The following is an 8071-nucleotide window of genomic DNA, read 5'->3' on the forward strand; positions in this document are numbered from 1 at the left end:
GACGATGACTCACACAAGACTGGACGAAGGGTTCACGACTCAGTGCATCGGCTACTATGTTCTTGGGCCCAGGAACATACTTCAGGTCGAAGTCGTATGCAGCCAGTTTCGCCACCCATCGTTGTTCGCAAGCATCTAGCTTGGGCTTTGTCAAAATATATGTCAAAGGATTGTTGTCAGACCATGCCGTAAAGTGTCTACCTTTTAGCCAGTGGGAGAACTTGTCACATATGGCCCACTTCAATGCCAGAAATTCGAGCCTGTGAGCCGGGTAGTTCAACTGGGCTCGTGACAGTGTCTTACTAGCAAAAGCTACTGGTCTCGCGACTTTCTCACCAGGCTGGAGCTGGGAAAGAACGGCCCCAATGCCATCAAATGATGCGTCAACAGCCAGGATGAAAGGCTTCCCAAAATCAGGATGGGCCAATGTCACACTGTGAGACAGATCATGTTTCAAGGTCTCAAAAGCATCACGACATTCAGTGGTCCAGTCCTCTGCTGTAAGCTTCACATGACTCGAAGGGTTCAAGGCAGGCTTCTTCCCTCGTTTACCTTTGCCACCAATTCTCGGCCCTGAAAGGAGCTTGAAAAGGGGCCTGGCCTTGATTGAGCAATCTTCAATAAAATGCTGATAATACAGCACCATCCCCAAGAAAGAGCGAACCCTCTTCTGTGAAGGAGTGACGCCGTCACTGTCCATCAAGTCTGAAACCTGCACCTGGTTTATGGCCTCAACCTTCCCAGGGTCCGTCTGCACTCCTGACCCAGAGATAACATGACCGAGAAACTTCACTGATCTCCGAAGAAAGTGGCACTTCTTTGGAGCCAGCCTGAGATTATGATTCTTCAAGCGGGAGAAGACCATCTCCAACCGTTCAAGTGCTATCTGCTCCGTTGGGCCAAATACCATGAGATCATCAAGGTAGCACAAAAGGCTAGTGAAGTTCTCGTCTCCGAAAATGGAAAGCATCATTCGCATGAACGTGGCCGGGCTGTTCGATAGACCTTGCGGCATCCGGTTGTATTCATGCAGGCCAAAGGGAGACGAAAAAGCAGTGAACTTCTTGTGTTCCTCAAAAAGGGGCACATTATAGAATCCTGAGGTGAGGTCCATGGTGGAGAAGAAGACGTTTCCACCAAGTGCAGCAAGAGCATCAGACTGATGGGGCAGTGGGTGTGCATCTCGCAGTGTCCTTGCATTGAGCCACCTGAAATCAGTGCAGATGCGCAAATCCCCGTTCTTCTTCCACACGAGTACCAAGGGAGAAGCGTACTCACTGGTGGATTTCCGAATTATGCCCTTTTCTTCCATTTCATTAAGAGCCATCCTTAGCTTCTCATATTGACTTGGCGGCACTCTCCGATAAGGCAGGCGGAATGGCCTCTCATCCACCAGATGAATCTTGTGCACAAAGTCAGATGCCTCTCCACAGTCCATCCGATTCCGTGAGAAGATAGACTCGTGTCTCTCAATTAATTGGCAAAGTCTGTCCCTCCACATGTCAGACACAGCACAGGCATCCAAGTCCAAATCATGCAGTCCAAGCTTGTCCAGTGCCATTCTAATTTCATCATTGGACCTCGGCTTAGTAGCATCAGTGACAGATTGTGAGAGAACTTGGATGCTGTCAGGCTGAGACAGGTCCTCGGCAGCTACGCAGGGAAACACGTCTGCCAGCTTGGTGTTCCTTTTCAGCATGACTTGTTCACTGGTGGGGTTGATGACTTTCACAGGCAACCATCGATCGCCCCACATCGGTGCAATAACTCTGCCAACCAGAACTTTTCTTGGTCTGCACCTTGACTGAGTCGGTTCAATTATGACTGTGCTACCAACTGACATCGGTGAAGAGGCAGGGAGCTTAGCCCAGATAAGATGCTCACTTTCCGGTTGTAACATCACACATTGTCGCAACTTCAGCGTGCCGACTTTGTCAGGCACAGCCTCGCCTCTCCATTTCTCTGTGTTGGAAAGTAGCGAGAAAAAGTGGTGGGAGTCATCGTCAATTTCACTACTGGGCTCAGACACGAGTCGCCAGTATCCTTGAGTCTTCCTTAACAGCTGGAGAATTTTCTTGATAGCATTACTACCCAGAATCATGTCATCTGTCTGTCCAGGGACCACAAACATAGGCACAGCCAACTTGCAATCATACACCACCATTTCCACATCACAGGTAGCTGAAGGTGTCAACCGATGACCTCCACATCCAATAATGACAACATCATCTGCAGCGTAACGTTTCATGTCTGGGTTGGATTCCAACAATCGTGCCACAGCTGACTCACTCAATGTACATCCTGTAGAGCCGCTGTCAATCATTGCTTTCAGGGAAACATCTGCTACAGTGGCGGTGGTATAGAACAAACTGTCCGACTTCGGAATCCTGTGTGTGCCTTGAAAGATTATAGTTTTACCTGGGGGTATGTTGGAAGTAAGCGACTCCAAGACAGAATCAAAATCAGCTATAGAACTACTGGGAGGGTCGCCAATTGAATCCACATCGTACTCCCCTGGATGTAGATCAACTAGTTTCCCGACTGAGGTGTTGGTGCGGACTTCGCCTGTGCAGGGCAGTTGCGTCTGGAATGATCGGACGAGTAGCACAAAAAGCACAGTCTTTTTTCACGGCAATGAGCGAGTGCAGAGTGCTCAGCACTGGCACAGACAGCACATGGCAAATTATTCAGTCCCTCAACCATTGGGAGTCTTGATTTACGTCTACTGGACACAGGGGTAACGGAAGGGGTAGCCTTCTCCATCAAAACCCTCTCCAACATAAAAATGACACGTTCGAGAGCAGCGAAGTCTGGTGCTCTGGCTGACTGACCTACTTGACTGTCGACAGGGACTGCTGCTGTCGGAAGCATCTCAACATTGTTCACGTAAACATGTTCACTGGGTTTCCTACCGACCACAGGCGCAGCAGTAGCCGCCAAATTCACCTCCGTTCGGTACTCATCCAGTATAGCCTGGACCTCAACTGCTGACCACTTGTCGATTGTTTTCGACCTGAATGTCATGGAAAGTTCTTTAGACGGGCAATTCTTAATAAACATTTGAGTCACATCAAGAGAGGAGCATTCCAAGTGTCTGCCCTGTTCACTGAGACGGCTAGTTGCAATGTCAGCAGCATGGTTGAGCCTCAACCAGTAGTCATATGCATCCTCACCAGTCTTTGGTAGCGTAGTGTAGAAGTCTGCTAGGGGAAGAGGTGAACAAGGGACAGTAGCAAAATGTTTACGAAGAAGGCCATAAATAGCATCCGGATTCTGGGTCACATCAATTGCACTGTTCCTTGCGCTCACTTTCACAACATCTTTGGCTCTACCCCTGAGGTGAATGAGTATTTCTTCTCCCTGATGCTCAGGAGCAACTTTCGCTCTCTTTATGTAATTCCTCATCAGCTCTTCCCACTCATGCACATTCACGGTATCTGTGTCATCCCCCTTGAAAGTTGGCGGGTCCCTCAACTTCCTATGTGGCACTAGTAGAACTTGCGATGAGTCTAGATTCTGTGTGGATGTATCAACAAGCGTGTCATGTACCACTGAAGTGTCATGCGTGGAAACATTATGTGCTGGAGTAAGACGTGCAACAATACTATCTGCAAGCTGCTGTCCTACATGCCTTATTATGTCACTCATTTGACCAACTACATCAGGCGACTGTAGAACGGAATCTGTCGCGGGTGCAACAGTAACCTGTGAGCTCAATGTAGGTACATCACGGTGGCACTGGGAAGGAACTCTGCCCCCACTAACCAAAGTGGCCTCAGCTCGATCCTGTCTTTCCCCCACTCCATGAACTACACTACTATCAACAGGACTGCTAAACTGTAACACAGCCGGAATCCCTCTACCTCTGCCAATACACTTATTGAAAGGTGTACTCGATGTTCTCTGAAAAGAACTCATCTTGAAATATGCTACGAAACAAAACAGCACACGGGAAGAAAAAAAAAATAAAAAATCACGGCAAAAAAATATACCAATGGCAAACAGTATACAAGATCAGGAAAAAAAATTTGCAGTGTATGAGCCAATACTCTGTCCACCTAGTGCTGTAATGAAGAAGCCTTCCAGCGCTGTGGTCCCGGTCCGACGTGGAGAACCAACCTGAGATCAACGAGTCACGGCACCAATGTGACGGGCCACTACTGGATGTGGCAAATGCAGCACCACGTCGCTGTTGCTTCATGCATCACAGACACTCAGGTGGATAGTTGTAGTTTCTTTTAATGTGAGATCACTGCAACACAGTGTGACAATACAAGGCAGTGGTGAATCGCTGGGTCTCGGGCAAGCGGAATCACGCCAACACTCCTCGTAGCTCTCATTTGACATAAAGTTACTCTATTATCAAATAAAACAACAGTTACACATTTCTATTAAAGTGATCGTATAGTGGTATTTAGTTTTAACATTTCTTCTTAATAAACAACAAAATTCACATAGAAATACAATACAACAGAAAAAGAGCACTTTCACTCTCGTTCACGGAGTGTCCCTGAACGCATCACAAGCAACGTAAAGTGCTTCACGGCAAAATACAAAAATAATGGCGGCCACGCTGAGTCGTGAGCTCGAGCCATTAATACAATCAAGGAAAACAAAACAGCACCATGAAAAATAAAACAGCAAAAGGAAAAACATTTACCTGCAACACAGTGTGACAATACAAGGCAGTGGTGAATCGCTGGGTCTCGGGCAAGCGGAATCTGTACAACAAACGACCGTTGGGACGTTACATCAACCGCCAAAAGTTTGGACGACAAAACGCTACTTTTAGAATCAACAGAAAAAGCTATGTGGGTTTACAACAATCAAAGACAACTAGGTGAGCACACCACACAGTATCATAAGTACAACAAATCAAAATTAATACAGTATAATTATTAATTAATCCGGACGCCCACGAGATGCGACTCACCACGCCAACACTCCTCGTAGCTCTGAGCAAACGCTACGGGGCCGCCCTCCAAGTCCCACTGCGTGCCATTGCGTCACTTCCGCCATAATTTAATACTGAATATATCACTCCGTTACACATGTATATCAAATCCTTTATTTTGAAATGCTTACAGTTGTACCATTAAGAACATTGAAAAGCATGAAGTCCTGGGACAATTGCAACAGAATTTATGGAGGGGCAGTGGGCTGTCTGAAACAGCGCCCCCTAGCTAACGACAGCTTTATGTACATGATCCTCGCCTTGCATACTCATTTTACAGTAATGCACATAAAACGAAAAATAATGTAGTCAAGGTACCACTGTGTTTGAGTACAGAATAATTATTTTGACGGGAATAATGTTTATGAGAAGCTTTACATCGAGCTGCAAGCCCACAACAGACATCAAACATTCATGCGCAGGTAAGAACCATTCCTCGGCTGTTTGTTTTCATCTCCCTCCCGCAAACGGGAAGTGTTGACTCTGCACAACTACAATCCGGTGTTAAATGGGAGCTGCGCTTTCAGGCATGACGACAGGAGGAACTGGCAGGATCCTGCAGGAAGAGGCTGCCGCCTATTTTGGGTCTTTGTGTTTAACCCAATTAGAACGTCTGCATGCACCGGCTGAAGCGACAGCGGCCATGCGGCTTGAGAAGTGGGGCAGAAGCATCATAGGCGCGGACGTGTGAGTGATTACGGAAAGACAATAGCTTGTTTTTCGAGGGTAAAAAAAAACAAAAAACATGTATAGACTGTAGCAAACCCAGCCAGAAAATGGTGAAGCGTACTGGTGTTCCTTAAAGTTGTTTATTCCTTCCTTGTTCAGTTCTTTGACACACCGTAAGAGCTATACAGTAAACAAACAAATAAACATAAATAACAGTCCTTAGATATAACTTCAACACACTTTTAGTTGTACAAATGAAAAGTTAGCAAAAACAAAAGACTACTCTAGGGATAGACCGATAATCGGCATTTGGCATTTTGACAAATATCGGCATCGGCCATGTTTTGAATCTGAAGACCGATAAAGCTCACTGAGCAGGGGATACTTGCGAACGTAGCGAATTTGGGGTTTTCATCAGGATTTGTAAGATGTTCGCAGTCATTTTTTATTTGTCGTAAACACATTTCGAACATATTCACACAATTTTTCACCGCGAAAATGATTATTCATAACATATCTTTTTTTCATCCACCTTCTTTATGCCAGTGATGAATAGTGAAGGACAGAATAATTAAACACTTCCATTAGATGACAGAATTAACAATAAACCTGTATATCTGTTGCCTTTCATATAAAACTATAATTCATGGCTTTCTGCCAGCTTTGTGTTCATTTGAACAGGCGCAGATTTCACATTGAGTAAGTCAATTTCCGAGTCCATTGAGACAAGATCATTAATTTCGCTATCATTCTTTTGGTGATATTTTTCAAAATAATGTAGAAAAGAGGGGGCTTTGTCTCCATTAAAGTTGGGAAATGATGCAGTAGATTCTGTCAGTTTATTTCCGGTTTTGATATTCAAATCTATTCTCACAACACAAATACAATATTACATGTATCTGTGACAGTGTCAATCTAGGTGAGCAGAATGTTTGATGCAGCTCTTGAATTTGTTTGACCATTTCTGCTTTTCAAGAACGATCAAACCACTGATCATACTATCCAAAATTGATATTATGAGCTTAGTGAGAACATGGAAACACTAAACAGCAATGCCAGCCGTAATTTTCATCATGCAGTGTCCTTTTTATTTTGATGCCTAATCTTAAACCTGCCAGGTGGAGAGTGTATTTGTAATGATCCTTACGTGTGTTTGTGTGTGCACTGAGCTGCGTCCATTAAGACTGCATCCCAGTGCCTCGGAGGAATCCCCATAGTGACTGAAGCAACAGATGTGGACGCTCGTTGGGAAGTTTATTTGCTATTTTACCCTTCACAGGACATCACTCCTAATTAGCTCTCCATGGATGCGAGCGGGCTGCTGGACTGTTGCCTCATCAGTTGACTCAATCATGTGTCTTGATACGGAATGCTCACCCACACACACACTAAAAACACACCCAAAAGCAGCTGGGACAGGCTGCAAATCACCCGCGACCCCAATGAGATAAAGCAGTCGGAAATTGAAGCAAATGGTTGATATGGTAAACTTTTGGCACTTTACGCCACCTGGTGGCCATTTTATATTGACTCGTTGAGTTGACCATTTGAGTTTGTACACTAGTGGACAAAAGTGTTGCTACAACCCCTTGAAAGAAAACAAGTAATAATAAATTTAAAATGTTTAAGTGTTGTAAAAGCTATCAAACATGCCTAGGCTGGAAGGTAGCCCCACGACAGAGTGGTCATTAGCCTACTGTGTTTTGTAGCTATATACAATCCATGATGGAGCTATGGACTGTATATGTAAAGCACGTAACATGTCTTTTCTAACTTTGCTAAGTGTCGAAGTTTACATTCAATTAACAACTACAGAAATAGGAACTGGGTATCTTCCCAGCAGCCAGAGTGAGATTAGCTTTTAAGATTAGCAAGCTAGCTCTCAAATCGTTCTACAATGTAGTGTTACTGCATTACATGTTAGATAGGGATGTGACTGTTGTCTTCTTGTCACAACCCCCTCACACTAGTCATCCTTTTTTTTTTTTCTCAGTCAAAATAAAGCTTTACTCCTTACATGATTACAAATGAGGCTTGTTGTGTGTTTACTCCTCTGTCGTTATCGCATTATGTTCACAGTTCATTGATCTTGGAGACAGTCGGATGCGATACGACTGCTGCATAAGTATCACTCTGCCACACACTGAAAAATATTCTGTCTTCTCGCCCTGATTCAAAATTGATGCTGGTAAAATTGTGAAATGAGATTTCGTCCCTCCCACCACCTGTATCGTTGCTTCCAAACACCGCATAGTAATTATTTTTTATTCAAACAGCCAATACCTACTGAAACAAAACAATGCAAATAGCCAAGGAGGCTGCGGCCATGTTGAAAGGTGCATGATGTCACAGTAAAACTAGTTCACATAACTCTCAGTAAAATAAATCAATTATAGATCAATACAATTTGTTTTTAGTTTGTTTTATTGAGATTTAAAATATGTGAAA

The sequence above is a fragment of the Festucalex cinctus genome, chromosome 14, assembly GCF_051991245.1.
Source record: "Festucalex cinctus isolate MCC-2025b chromosome 14, RoL_Fcin_1.0, whole genome shotgun sequence".
Taxonomy (NCBI): Eukaryota; Metazoa; Chordata; class Actinopteri; order Syngnathiformes; family Syngnathidae; genus Festucalex; species Festucalex cinctus.